General features: G+C 40.2%; 1 protein-coding gene across 3 annotated transcripts in view; it reads left to right on the forward strand.

Annotated features, from left to right (window-relative positions):
* LYRM1 (LYR motif containing 1) overlaps positions 1-14,035 on the forward strand; it is a 38,065-nt gene that overhangs the window by 12,118 nt on the left and 11,912 nt on the right. The window lies entirely within an intron of this gene.

Consider the following 14,035-nt stretch of genomic DNA (forward strand, 5'->3'; position numbering starts at 1 on the left):
GGTTTCAAGCCATTAAATCCAAAAGGAGGAAAATTCTTAGGGAAAAGGTACTTTTCCTAAATACGTTGCTTCCTAGGAATAGAAATATAAACCAAAAGGAAAATAGCTTAAATTTTTTTTTTTTTTTTACTTACGTGGCTGATTTTGTTTCTAGAATCACAAGCTTTGTAACACCCACTTGTTAATAGTACGTAATACAGCTTAGACTGTCTGTGGAAATCTTTTGGACTTGAGTTTTCTGGGTCATCTAGTGTTGGAAAGGGAAACATCACTTATTTCCCTTTTAGGATTAGGGTTTTTTGCAGCATGTGAGCCTCTCTTGTAGAGTACAGGCTCTAGAGCACAAGGGCTCAGCAGTTGCCTCTAGGCATGTGGGATTTTAGTTCCTTGACCAAGGATCAAACCAGCTTCCCCTGCATTGGGAGGCAGATTCTCAATCACTGTATCACCAGGGAAGTACCAGGATTAGTTTTCAAAACACTTAAAGGTTAAAGTGTTTTGAAAATGGTCCTATTAAATACGAGTTGTTAGTTCTGCTTGTTATCTCAAGTATTGTAATGGCAAGGCTTGTGTATCAGATATAAATAGAATGATCAGTTAAAGTATGAAGCTGTGGTTCTTAGAGTAGTAGAAAAAAAGAAATGAAAGCCAGACTTTGGAGAAGGTTGCTGCTGTTTTAATATGCCAGATCGCCTTCACCTTCCTCTTTTGGTATTGTGCGGTCAAGGAAGTTTAATCTGTTAATGACAGGAAAGTGAAGCAGTTGTGAATAGAAGTTTGTTGCAGACTCTGCTCCTCACAGGAACTGACTCATGTATTTTTGTATGAAACCATGGAGTTTTAGGGATAGCCAGAAACTCAGAAACCTGTTTCTTTACCAGGAAAAACATCATCAATTCTATGAGTTTTCATTATGATTAGCCATAATGAATGATGATCTCTCTTAATTTGTATGAATTCCTTTTAAGTGTTTTTTCCTGTGAGGCGTAACGGATGTTGGGCTTCCCTGGTAGCTCAGCTGGTAAAGAATCCTCCTGTGATGCGGGAGACCTGGGTTCTATCCCTGGGTTGGGAAGATCCCCAGGCGGAGGGCATGGCAACCCACTCCAGTATTATTCTTGCCTGGAGAATCCCCATGGACAGAGGAACCTGGCGGGTACAGTGCATGGGGTCATAAAGAGGCGGACACAACTGAGCGACTAAGCATAGCACAACATAGTCCATGTCAAAATGAATATCAGGTATAATGGATATAACTTTAGCCCTTTTAACGTTTGAATTTGGGTGAAGTAGTGATTTCAGAAAATAATAGCAAATGAAGCAACTGACAAACAACTAATCTCAAAAATATACAAGCAACTCCTAGAGCTCAATTCCAGAAAAATAAATGACCCAATCAAAAAATGGGCCAAAGAACTAAATAGACATTTCTCCAAAGAAGACATACAGATGGCTAACAAACACATGAAAAGATGCTCAACATCACTCATTATCAGAGAAATGCAAATCAAAACCACTATGAGGTACCATTTCACGCCAGTCAGAATGGCTGCGATCCAAAAGTCTACAAGCAATACATGCTGGAGAGGATGTGGAGAAAAGGGAACGCTCTTACACTGTTGGTGGGAATGCAAACTAGTACAGCCACTATGGAGAACAGTGTGGAGATTCCTTAAAAAACTGGAAATAGAACTGCCTTATGATCCAGCAATCCCACTGCTGGGCATACACACTGAGGAAACCAGAATTGAAAGAGACATGTGTACCCCAGTGTTCATCGCAGCACTGTTTATAATAGCCAGGACACAGAAGCAACCTAGATGTCCATCAGGATGAATGGATAAGAAAGCTATGGTACATATACACAATGGGGTATCACTCAGCCATTAAAAAAGAATACATTTGAATCAGTTCTAATGAGGTGGATGAAACTGGAGCCTATTATACAGAGTGAAGTAAGCCAGAAAGAAAAACACCAATACAGTATACTAACGCATATATATGGAATTTAGAAAGATGGTAACAATAACCCTGTATACGAGACAGCAAAAGAGACACTGATGTATAGAACAGTCTTTTGGACTCTGGGAGAGGGAGAGGGTGGGATGATTTGGGAGAATGGCATTGAAATACGTATAATACCATATATGAAACGAGTCACCAGTCCAGGTTCGATGCACGATACTGGATGCTTGGGGCTGGTGCACTGGGATGACCCAGAGGGATGGCATGGGGAGGGAGGAGGGTTCAGGATGGGGAACACATGTATACCTATGGCGGATTCATTTCGATATTTGGCAAAACCAATTCAATATTGTAAAGTTTGAAAATAAAATTTAAAAAAAAATGGTTAAGCCGTGGTTTATTCCTCATTGCTTAAGAAAGGTCATCAGTGTCAGGATAAGTAGGAGGTAGAGCCATTCAGACATTCTCAGGTGAATTCCTTGAATTCCCTCAGAATTTCTAGATAACACAGCTCCTTCCAGCTCCCATCTGCTTTCTTTAGCTGCCCAAATCCTCATAAGCTTAGGACCAACCTAAAGTGTGGAATCTCCATGTATTATTACCCTTCCACCTTGGGTTGGAAATGGGTCTTGTTCTCAAAGGGCAATGAGCAGCATATTTCTCAACAGATGACCTGTTTGAATAAAGTCCTGGACTCATAATGAGGTGTACCACTGCCTGGTCTTGCTACTCACTTGCCAAATCCTCATCTTCCCAGCCTGCTAATTCGTTTTAAAGGCGAATACAGTATTCATTCTCCTAAATCTGACTAATCACAGTCCTCCAGTAGTGAGCTTTCTTTTCCTATCTTCTTTGAATTTCTTTTTTAAATCATTGTTTAAACTGAGGTATTGTTGATTTATAATATTAATTTCAGATGTTCAACATAGTGATTCAAAGTTATTATAGATTGTACTCTGTTTAAAATAGTTATAAAATATTGACTCTAACCCCTGTGCTATATAATACATCCTGGTAGCTTACTGATTTTATACTTCGTAGTTTGTGCTTTTAATCCCCTACCTCTCTGTTGCCCCACTACCTCCCCACTGGTAACCAGTAGTTCATTCTCTGTATCTATGAGTCTGTTTTGTTTAATTTATTCATTTCTTTTATTTTTTAGATTCCATATGTAAGTGATAACACAGAGTATTTCTCTTTTTCTGTCTGATTTATCTCACTAAGTACAATACCCTCCAGGTCCATTTATGTTGTTGCAAATGGCAGAATTTCATTCTTTTTATGGCTGAGTAGTATTACATTGTGTATATATATTTCATCTTCTTTATCCATTCATCTGTTGATAGACACTTAGGTTACTTCCCTATCTTATCTTTTAAATAATGATGTAATGAACATTGGGTGCACTTATCTTTTTGAACTACTGTTTTTCCCAGATACATACCCAGAAGTAGAATTGCCGGGTCATAAGGCAAGAATACACAGAAGAACTGTACAGAAAAGATCTTCATGACCCAGATAACCACGATGGTGTGATCACTCACCTAGAGCCAGACATCCTGGAGTGTGAAGTCAAGTGGGCCTTAGGAAACATCACTACGAACAAAGGTAGTGGAGATGATGGAATTCCAGTTGAGCTATTTCAAATCCTAAAAGATGATGCTGAGAAAGTGCTGCACTCAATATGCCAGCAAATTTGAAAAACTCAGCAGTGGCCACAGGACTGGAAAAGGTCAGTTTTCATTCCAATCCCAAAGAAAGGCAATGCCAAAGAATGTTCAAACTACTGCACAGTTGCACTCATCTCACACACTAGCAAAGTAATGCTCAAAATTCTCCAAGCCAGGCTTAAACAGTATGCAAACTGTGAACTTCCAGATGTTCAAGCTGGATTTAGAAAAGGCAGAAGAACCAGAGATCAGATTGCCAACACTGGATCATTGAAAAAGCAAAAGACAAGGGAGTTCCAGAAAAACATCTACTTCTCTGCTTTACTGACTATGCCAAAGCCTTCAACTGTGTGGATCACAACAAACTGTGGAAAGTTCTTCAAGAGATGGGAATACCAGACCACCTTACCTGCCTCCTGAGAAACTGGTATGCAGGTCAAGAAGCAACAGTTAGAACCAGACATAGAACAGACTGGTTCCTAATTGGGAAAAGAGTACATCGAGGCTGTATATTGTCACCCTGTTTATTTAACTTATACGCAGAGTACATCATGAGAAATGCCAGGCTGGATGAAGCACAAGCTGGAATCAAGATTGCTGGGAGAAATGTCAATAACCTCAGATATGCAGATGACACCACCCTTATGGCAGAAAGCAAAGAGGAACTAAAGAGCCTCTTGATGAAGTTAAAGAGAAGAGTGAAAAATTTGCCTTAAAAGTCAACATTCAAAAAAAAAAAAAAATCAACATTCAGAAAACTAATATGGCATCCAGTCTCATCACTTCTTGCAAATAGGTGGGGAAACAATGGAAACCGTGACAGATTTTATTTTGTTGGGCTCCAAAATCACTGCAGATGGTGACTGCAACCATGAAATTAAAAGACATTTGATCCTTGGAAGAAAAGCTATGACCAACCTAGACAGCATATTAAAAAGCAGAAACGTTACTATGCTGAAAAAAGTTCGTCTAGTCAAAGCTATGATTTTTCTAGTAGTCATGTATGGATGTGAGAGTTGGACTATAAAGAGAGCTGAGTATTGAAAAATTGATGCTTTTGAACTGTGGTATTGGAGAAGACTCTTGAGAGTCCCTTGGACTGATTCAGGAAATCAGTCCTGAATATTCATTGGAAGGACTGATACTGAAGCTGAAACTCCAATACTTTGGCCACCTGATATGAAGAACTGACTCATTGGAAAAGACCCCGAGGCTGGGAAAGATTGAAGGGAGGTGGAGAACGGGACAACAGAGGATGAGATGACTGGATGGCATCACTGACTCGATGGACATGAGTTTGAGCAAGCTACAGGAGATGGTGAAGGACAGGGAAGCCTGGCATGCTGCAGTCCATGGGGTTGCAAAGAGTCGGACACAACTGTGTAACTGAACTGAACTGATGGTAGTTCCATTTTTAGCTTTCAAGGAACCTCCATAGGTTTTCCATAGTGGCTACACCAGGTTAGATTCCCACCAACTGTTCCCTTTCTTCTATGTCCTCCCCAATATTTATTATTTATGTTCTTTTTGATGATAGCTGTCTGACAGGTGTGAAGTAATATCTCATTATGGTTTTGATTTGCATATTTCTGATGATTAGGCTAAGTGTTAGTCACTCAGTCACGTCTGACTCTTTGCAACCCTGTGGACTGTAGACTGCCAAGCTCATCTGTCCATGGAGTTCTCTAGGCAAAAATACTAGAGTGGGTACCCATTCCTTCTCCAAGGGATCTTCCTGACCCAAGGATCGATCCTGCATCTCCTGCATTGCAGGCAAATTCTGTACCATGTGAGCTACCAGGGATTACTGATGATTACTGATGCTGAATGTCTTTTCATGTGACAGTGGCCACGTGTATGTCTTCTTCAGAAAAATGTCTCTTTGGGTCTTCTGCCCATTTTTTAATCAGGTTGTTTTTATTGATATTTAATTGTATGAACTCTCTATATATTTTTGGATATTAACCTATCAGTCATATTATTTACAAATATTTTCTCCTACTCAGTAGGTTGTTTTTTCATTTTGTCAGTGGTTTCATTTGCTGTAAGAAAGCTTTTAAGTTTAATTAGGCCCCATTTTAGTTTTGCTTTTGTCTCCTTTGTCTTAGAAGACAAGTCAAGAAAAATTGTCACAATTTATGTCAGAGTGTTCTATCTGTGTTTTCCACAGGTATTATGGCTTTCAGTCTTTCCTTTAGTTCTTTAATCTAGTTTAAGTTTATCTTCATAAGTGATGTATGATACTGTTATGATAAGCATAACTTTGTAGTATAGTCTGAAGTCAGGGAATGTGTTACCTCCAGCTCTGTTCTTTCTGAAGATGTTTTGGCTATTCAGAGTCTTTTGTGTTTCTATACACATTTTTAAATATTTGTCCTAGTTCTGTGAACAATGCCATTAGTATTTTGACAGGGATTGCATTGTATTTGTAGATTGCCTTAAGTAGTATGATAATTTTAACAGTATTCTTCCAGTCCAAGATATCTTCTACCTCCTTGAAAGTAAAGTTGCTCAGTTGCTACCCCATGGACTGTAGCCTACCAGTCCTCTGCCCATGGGATTTTCCAGGCAATAGTACTGGAGTGGATTGCCATTTCCTTCTCCAGGGGATCTTCCCGACCCAGGGATCGCACATTGTAGACAGACACTTAACCGTCTGAGCCACCAGGGAAGTCTACCTCCTTAGTAGGTTTATTTTGAGATATTTTATTTTTTTGACATAATGATGAATAGAATTATTTAGTTGATTTCTCTGTCTGATAGTTTGTTGTTAGTAGAGACAAATGCAGCAGGTTTCTATATATTAATTTTGTATCCTGCAACTCTACTGAATTTATTGATAAGCTCTAGTAGTTTTCTGGTGGGATCTTTAGAATTTTTTATGTATGGTATCATGCCATCTGCAGATAGTGACAATTTTACTTCTTCCTTTAAAATTTGGGTTCCTTTTATTTTTCTTCTCTGATTGCTATGGCTAGGACTGCCAAAACTATGTTGAGAGAATGGGCATCCTTGACTTGTTCCTCATCTTAGAGGCAATGCTTTCAGCTTTTCACCATTGAATATGTTATTTTGTCATATACGGTGTTTGTTATTTTGAGGGATATCTCCTCTGTGCCCACTTTCTGGGAAGCTTTTATCATAAGTGGATGTTGAATTTTGTCAAAAGCTTTTTCTGCATCTATTGAGATGATCCTTTGGTTTTTAATTTTTCAATTTTTTAATGTAGAGTAGGCTTCAGCAATATGTGAACCATGAACTTCCTGATGTTCAAGCTGGTTTTAGAAAAGGCAGAGGAACCAGAGATCAAATTGCCAACATCCACTGGATCATGGAAAAAGCAAGAGAATTCCAGGAAAACATCTATTTCTGCTTTATTGACTATGGCAAAGCCTTTGACTGTGTGGATCACAATCAACTGTGGAAAATTCTGAAAGAGATGGGAATACCAGACCACCTGATCTGCCTCTTGAGAAATTTGTATGCAGGTCAGGAAGCAACAGTTAGAACTGGACATGGAACAACAGACTGGTTCCAAATAGGAAAAGGAGTTCGTCAAGGCTGTATATTGTCACCCTGCTTATTTAACTTATATGCAGAGTACATCCTGAGAAACACTGGACTGGAAGAAACACAAGCTGGAATCAAGATTGCCGGGAGAAATATCAATCACCTCAGATATGCAGATGACACCACCCTTATGGCAGAAAGTGAAGAGGAACTCAAAAGCCTCTTGATGAAAGTGAAAATGGAGAGTGAAAAAGTTGGCTTAAAGCTCAACATTCAGAAAACGAAGATCATGGCATCCAGTCCCATCACTTCATGGGAAATAGATGGAGAAACAGTGCAAACAGTGTCAGACTTTATTTTGGGGGGCTCCAAAATCACTACAGATGGTGACTGCAGCCATGAAATTAAAAGACGCTTACTCCTTGGAAGAAAAGTTATGACCAACCTAGATAGCATATTGAAAAGCAGAGACATTACTCTGCCAACAAAGGTTCATCTAGTCAAGGCTATGGTTTTTCCTGTGGTCATGTATGGATGTGAGAGTTGGACTGTGAAGAAAGCTGAGCGCCGAAGAATTGATGCTTTAGAATTGTGGTGTTGGAGAAGACTCTTGAGAGTCCCTTGGACTGCAAGGAGATCCAACCAGTCCATTCTGAAGGAGATCAGCCCTGGGATTTCTTTGGAAGGAATGATGCTAAAGCTGAAACTCCAGTACTTTGGCCACCTCATGCAAAGAGTTGACTCATTGGAAAAGACTCTGATGCTGGGAGGGATTGGGAGCATGAGGAGAAGGGGACGACAGAGGATGAGATGGCTGGATGGCATCACTGACTCCATGGAAGTGAGTCTGAGTGAACTCCGGGAGTTGGTGATGGACAGGGAGGCCTGGCATGCTGTGATTCATGGGGTCGCAAAGAGTCGGACACAACTGAGCGACTGATCTGATCTGATCTGATCTGATCACATTGATTTGCAGATATTGATAAATCCCACTTGATCATGGTGTATTACCCTTCTAGTGTATCATTGGATTTTGTTTGCTAATAATTTGTTGAGGATTTTTGCATCTATGTCCATCAGTGATATAGGCCTGTAATTTTTGTTGTTGTTGTTATGTCTTTGTTTGGTTTTGGATCAAGGTGATGCTAGGGGCCTCATAGAGTGAGTTAGGAACTGTTCCTTCCTCCAGAATTTTTTGGAATAGCTTGAGAAAGATAGGTGTTAACTCTTCTCTAAATGTTTGGTAGAATTCGCCTGTGAAGCCCTCTGGTCCTAGACTTTTGTTTATTGAGAATTTTTAAATTATGATTCAATTTTATTACTGGTAATTGGACTGTTCATATTTTCTATTTTTTTTTTCTGGTTCAGTCTTGGCATATTATACATTTCTAGGATTTTCTCCATTTTTTTTCTGTTGTCCATTTTATTGGCATATAGTCATTCCTAGTAATCACTTACGATCTTTTGTATTTCTGTGCTGTTGACTGTAACTTTTCCTTTTTAATTTCTGATTTTATTGATTTGGGCCTTCTCTTTTTCTCTTCATGAGTCTGGCTAAAGATTTATCAATTTTGTTTTTCTTTTAAAAAAAACTCTGTTGGTTTCATTGACTTTTCTATTTTTTTTAAATTTCTGCTCTCTTTTTTTTTCAGATTTATTTATTTATTTTTGGCCATGCTGGGTCTTTGTTGCTGCCCATGGGCATTCTCTAGGTGTGGGAAGCAGGGACTACTCTCTAATCACTGTGCATGGGCTCTCTAGTTGCTGTGTGCAGGCTTCTCGGTGGTGGCTTCTCTTGTTGCAGAGTGTGGGCTCTAGGCCATGGGCTTCTGTAGTTGCAGCTCATGGGCTCAGTAGTTGTGACTCACAGGCTCTAGAGTGCTGACTCAGCAGTTGTGGCTCACAGGCTCTACAGTGCTGACTCAGCAGTTGTGGCACGTGGGCTTAGTTGCTACACTGCATGTGGGATCTCCTCAGAGCAGGGATCAGACCTGTGTCCCCTACATTGGCAGGCAGATTCTTAACCATTGACCCATCAGGGAAACACCAGCTCTGATCTTTATTATCTCTTTCCTTCCACTAACTTTGGGGTTTGTTTGTTCTTTTTCTAATTCCTTCCTTTAGGTATAAGATTAGGTTGTTTGATATTATTCTTGTTTCCTGAGGTAAGCTTGCATCACTATAAACTTCGCTCTTACAGCTGCTTTTGCTGCCTCCCATAGATTTTGGATCTTTGTTTATTTGTTTTCATTTATCTCTGGGTATTAAAAAACTATTGTGTGTGTATATATAAATATATGTATATGTGCAATATAGGTTTATGAATAGCCATAAATATGTGTGTGTGTATATGTGTATATATATATATATATATATATATATATATATATATATCTGTGTGTGTGTGTGTGTGTGTGTATACACACAATTATTTTAAATTGCTGGTCTTTGGATTAAAGATCTAAATTTAAGACCAGAAACTATAAAACTTCTAGAGGAAAACATAGGCAAAACACTCTCTGACATAAACCACAGCAGGATCCTCTATGACCCACCCCCCAGAGTAATGGAAATAAAAGCAAAAATAAACAAATGGGACCTAATTAAACTTAAAAGCTTTTGTACAATGAAGGAAACTATAAGCAAGGTGAAAAGACAACCTTCAGAATGGGAGAAAATAATAGCAAACAAAGCAACTGACCAAGAATTAATCTCAAAAATATACAAGCAGCTCTGGCAGCTCAATTCCAGAAAAATAAACGACCCAATCAAAAAATGGGCTAAAGAAATAAACATACATTTCTCCAAAGAAGACATACAGATGGCTAACAAACACATGAAAAGATGCTCAACATCACTCATTATCAGAGAAGTGCAAATCAAAACCACAGTGAGGTACAATCTCATGCCGATCAGAATGGCTGCTATCCAAAAGTCTACAAACAATAAATGTTGGAGAGGGTGCAGAGAAAAGGGAACCCTCTTACACTGTTGGTGGGAGTGCAAACTAGTACAGCCGCTATGGAGAACAGTGTGGAGATTCCTTTAAAAACTGGAAATAGAACTGCCATACGACCCAGCAATCCCACTGCTGGGCATACACTGAGGAAACCAGAATTGAAAGAGACATGTGTACCCCAATGTTCATCGCAGCACTGTTTACAATAGCCAGGACACGGAAGCAACCTAGATGTCCATTGGCAGACGAATTGATAAGCAAGCTGTGGTACATATACACAATGGAATATTACTCAGCTATTAAAAAGAATGCATTTGAATCAGTTCTAATGAGGTGGATGAAACTGGAGCCTATTATACAGAGTGAAGTAAGTCAGAAAGAAAAACACCAATCAGATCAGATCAGATCAGATCAGTCGCTCAGTCGTGTCCGACTCTTTGCGACCCCATGAATCGCAGCACGCCAGGCCTCCCTGTCCACACCAAATCCCGGAGTTCACTGAGACTCACGTCCATCGAGTCAGTGATGCCATCCAGCCATCTCATCCTCTGTTGTCCCCTTCTCCTCTTGCCCTCAATCCCTCCCAGCATCATAGTCTTTTCCAATGAGTCAACTCTTTGCATGAAGTGGCCAAAGTACTGGAGGCTTCAGCTTTAGCATCATTCCTTCCAAAGAAATCCCAGGGCTGATCTCCTTCAGAACGGACTGGTTGGATCTCCTTGCAGTCCAAGGGACTCTCAAGAGTCTTCTCCAACACCATAGTTCAAAAGCATCAAGTCTTCGGCACTCAGCCTTCTTCACAGTCCAACTCTCACATCCATACATAACCACAGGAAAAACCATAGCCTTGACTAGACGAACCTTTGTTGGCAAAGTAATGTCTCTGCTTCTGAATATGCTATCTAGGTTGGTCATAACTTTCCTTCCAAGGAGTAAGCGTCTTTTAATTTCATAGCTGCAGTCACCATCTGATTATAGTATATTAATGCATATATATGGAATTTAGAAAGATGGTAATGATGACCCTATATACGAGACAGCAAAAGAGACACAGATGTAGAGAAAAGACTTTTGGACTCTGTGGGAGAAGGCAAGGGTGGGATGATTTGATAGGATAGCATTGAAACATGGATATTATCATTTGTGGGATAGATCGCCAGTCCAGGTTTGATATATGAGACAGGGTGCTCAGGGCTGGTGCACTGGGATGACCCTGAGGAATGGGATGGGGAGGGAGGTGGGAGGGAGTTTCAGGATGAAGAACACATGTACATCCATGGCTGATTCATGTCAATGTATGGCAAAAACCACTACAATATAGTAAAGTAATTAGCCTCCAATTAAAATAAATTAATTTTTAAAAATTGCTGATCTTTTAATTTCAGGTGCATTTAATAACCCTGCATTTTTACTTCCCTCCCTGATGATTACTGTTTTGGACATTATATTTTACAACTTTTTGTTTTGTATATCCCTTGTATACTTATTGCAAACATAGATGAGTTTATTCCTCATCTATGAGGAATGAGTTTATTGTCTTTTAACCAGTAAACCTTTAATGAGTTTATTGTCTTTTAACCTTCCTACTAGCTTTGTATATAGTTGATTTACTACCTTTACTATATATTTGCCTTTACCAGTGAGCTTTTTACGTTTTGTAATTTTTATGTTTCTAGTTGCGGCCTTATTTTTCACTTAAAGAAGTTCTCTTAACATCTTCTAAACTATTTTGGGTGGTGCTGAACCCTTTTATCTTTTGCTGCTTTATAAAATTTTTGATCTTTCCATCAAATCTGAATGAAAATCTTTCCAGGTAGAATATTCTTGGCTGTAGGTTTTTCCCGTTCGTCCCTCTAAATACTAACATATGATACCACTGCTTTCTGGCCTGCAGAGTTTCTGCTGAAAAGTCAGTCGATAGTCTTATGGGAGTTCCCTTGTAGGTAACTTGTTAGTTTTCCCTTGCTGCTTTTAATATTCTCTCTTTATCTTTAATTTTTGCCATTTTAATTGCAGTGTGTCTTTGCGTGGCTTTCCTTGAGTTGATCCTATTTGGGACTTTGTGCTTCCTGGACCTGTATGTCTGGTTCCTTGCCCATACTAGAGGAATTTTCAGCTATTTTGTCTTCAGATGTGTTCTCTGCCCCTTTCTCTCTCTCTCTCTTCTTCTAGGACCCTTTTATTGTGCATGTTAGTGTGCTTATTGTTTTCCTAAATGTCACCTAGATTTCTTTTTATTCTTAATTCTTTTTTCTGTTCACCTTCAGTGATTTACATTACTGTGTCTTTTATTCCAGTTATTATACTCTTTATCTCTATTTGGTTTTCTTTATATTTTCTAACTCTTTGTATTTTCTCTTTGTTAAAAACGTCTAAGTTCTCACTCTCTTTATCCATTTTTCTCCCATGTTCTTTTATCATGTTTATGTTTATTACCTTGAAATCTGTATTGGGTAAATGCCTATTTCTACTTTACTTAGTTTTTCTTCTAGGGTTTTATCTTATTCCTTCATTTGGAATGTGTTCCTCTATCACCTAATTTTGCCTAATTTGCCATTTTTATGTCTATACATCTGGTAGATTGATTTCATTTCCCGACCTTGGAAAAATGGTCTTTTGTAGGAAACATTCTGTGTATCCTGCCACCATACTCTGGTCATCAGAACTGTAATGTCAAGGGGTACCCACTAGGTGAACTGCATGGGTCCTTCAGTTATGGTGGGCTGACTACTGTGGGCAGTCTGGTAAGCATGGCTGGCCCCTTGTCTAACTGCTTGTTAGGCCCTAACTTGTTCTGATACTGCCAACTGCTGATTGGTGGGACTGGGTCACGACACAGCTGGCTATAAAATCATGAGGGGCCGCAGGGCTAATGCTGGCTTACTGGTGGGTAGAGCCAGGTTCTGGGGTGGGTGTTTGCAGAGTCATGGTTCCCCAGTCTAGCATCTACCTGCTGATGGGTGCAGCTGATTCCTGACACAGCTGGCTACAGGGCACAGGCTGTCCCAAAGCTTGTGTTAGGTGCTGGTAAATGAGGCCTGATCCTGGGGCAGCTGGCTCTAAAGGTCCCAACATGTCTCAGAGCTGATACTGGCTTGGTGGTTGTGGCCTAGGGATTCTGCACCTGGTGCCAGCCTGATGGTAGGTGGGTTGGGTCCTGCCATGGCAGGCTTCAGGGCTGTAGTGGTCCTGAGGCTAGTGTTGCTGCACTGGTAGACAGAGCTAAGTTCAAATGTCCCTTCAGGGTAGGCGCAGGGTCTTGGAAGTCCTGGGGCTAGTGTGTGTGGTGTGTGGGGCAAGTTCCTGGCCCTTCTGTGGATAGAACCATGTCCTGAGATGGCTGTGGGTTCAGGGAGTCTTAAGGCAGCTTGTTTGGTGGTTGGTGGGGTGTTTCTCTGCTCAGCTAGCTACTTGGCTTGAGGCATCCCAGACAGGTTTGTGATGTCTGGTTGATATCTAATAAGCTAGAGGAAGAATTCCAAAGTGATGCTTGCCAGCAATAGGTCCATGTGGTGAAACGAGCTCCCAAAACACTTGCCATCAGTTTCAATGACTCCAGGATGAGCTCCAGTTGCCTCTTGTCTCTCCAGAAGACTCTTAAAGATCAGCATGTGGGTCTGACCTAGGCTCCTTCACATTACTGCTTCTGCCCATGTGATAGTCTGTATTAAGAACAGTCTCTATATCCCACCACTCTCTGGATCTCTAAAAAGTAAGCCTCTCTGACTTTCAAAGCCAATCATTCTAGGGGCTTGTCTTCTTGTGCCAGCCGCCCAACCTAAGAAACCTGATGTGGAGCTTGGAGCTACTGCTTCTTGAGAACTTCTGCAGTTGTAATTATTCTTCTGTTTGTGTGTCATCCACTTAGGGGTATGGATCTTGACTGTACCACAGCTCCACCCCTCCTGCCCATTTCATTGTGATTCCTTCT

The sequence above is a fragment of the Bos taurus genome, chromosome 25 (genome assembly GCF_002263795.3).
Source record: "Bos taurus isolate L1 Dominette 01449 registration number 42190680 breed Hereford chromosome 25, ARS-UCD2.0, whole genome shotgun sequence".
NCBI lineage: Eukaryota > Metazoa > Chordata > Mammalia > Artiodactyla > Bovidae > Bos > Bos taurus.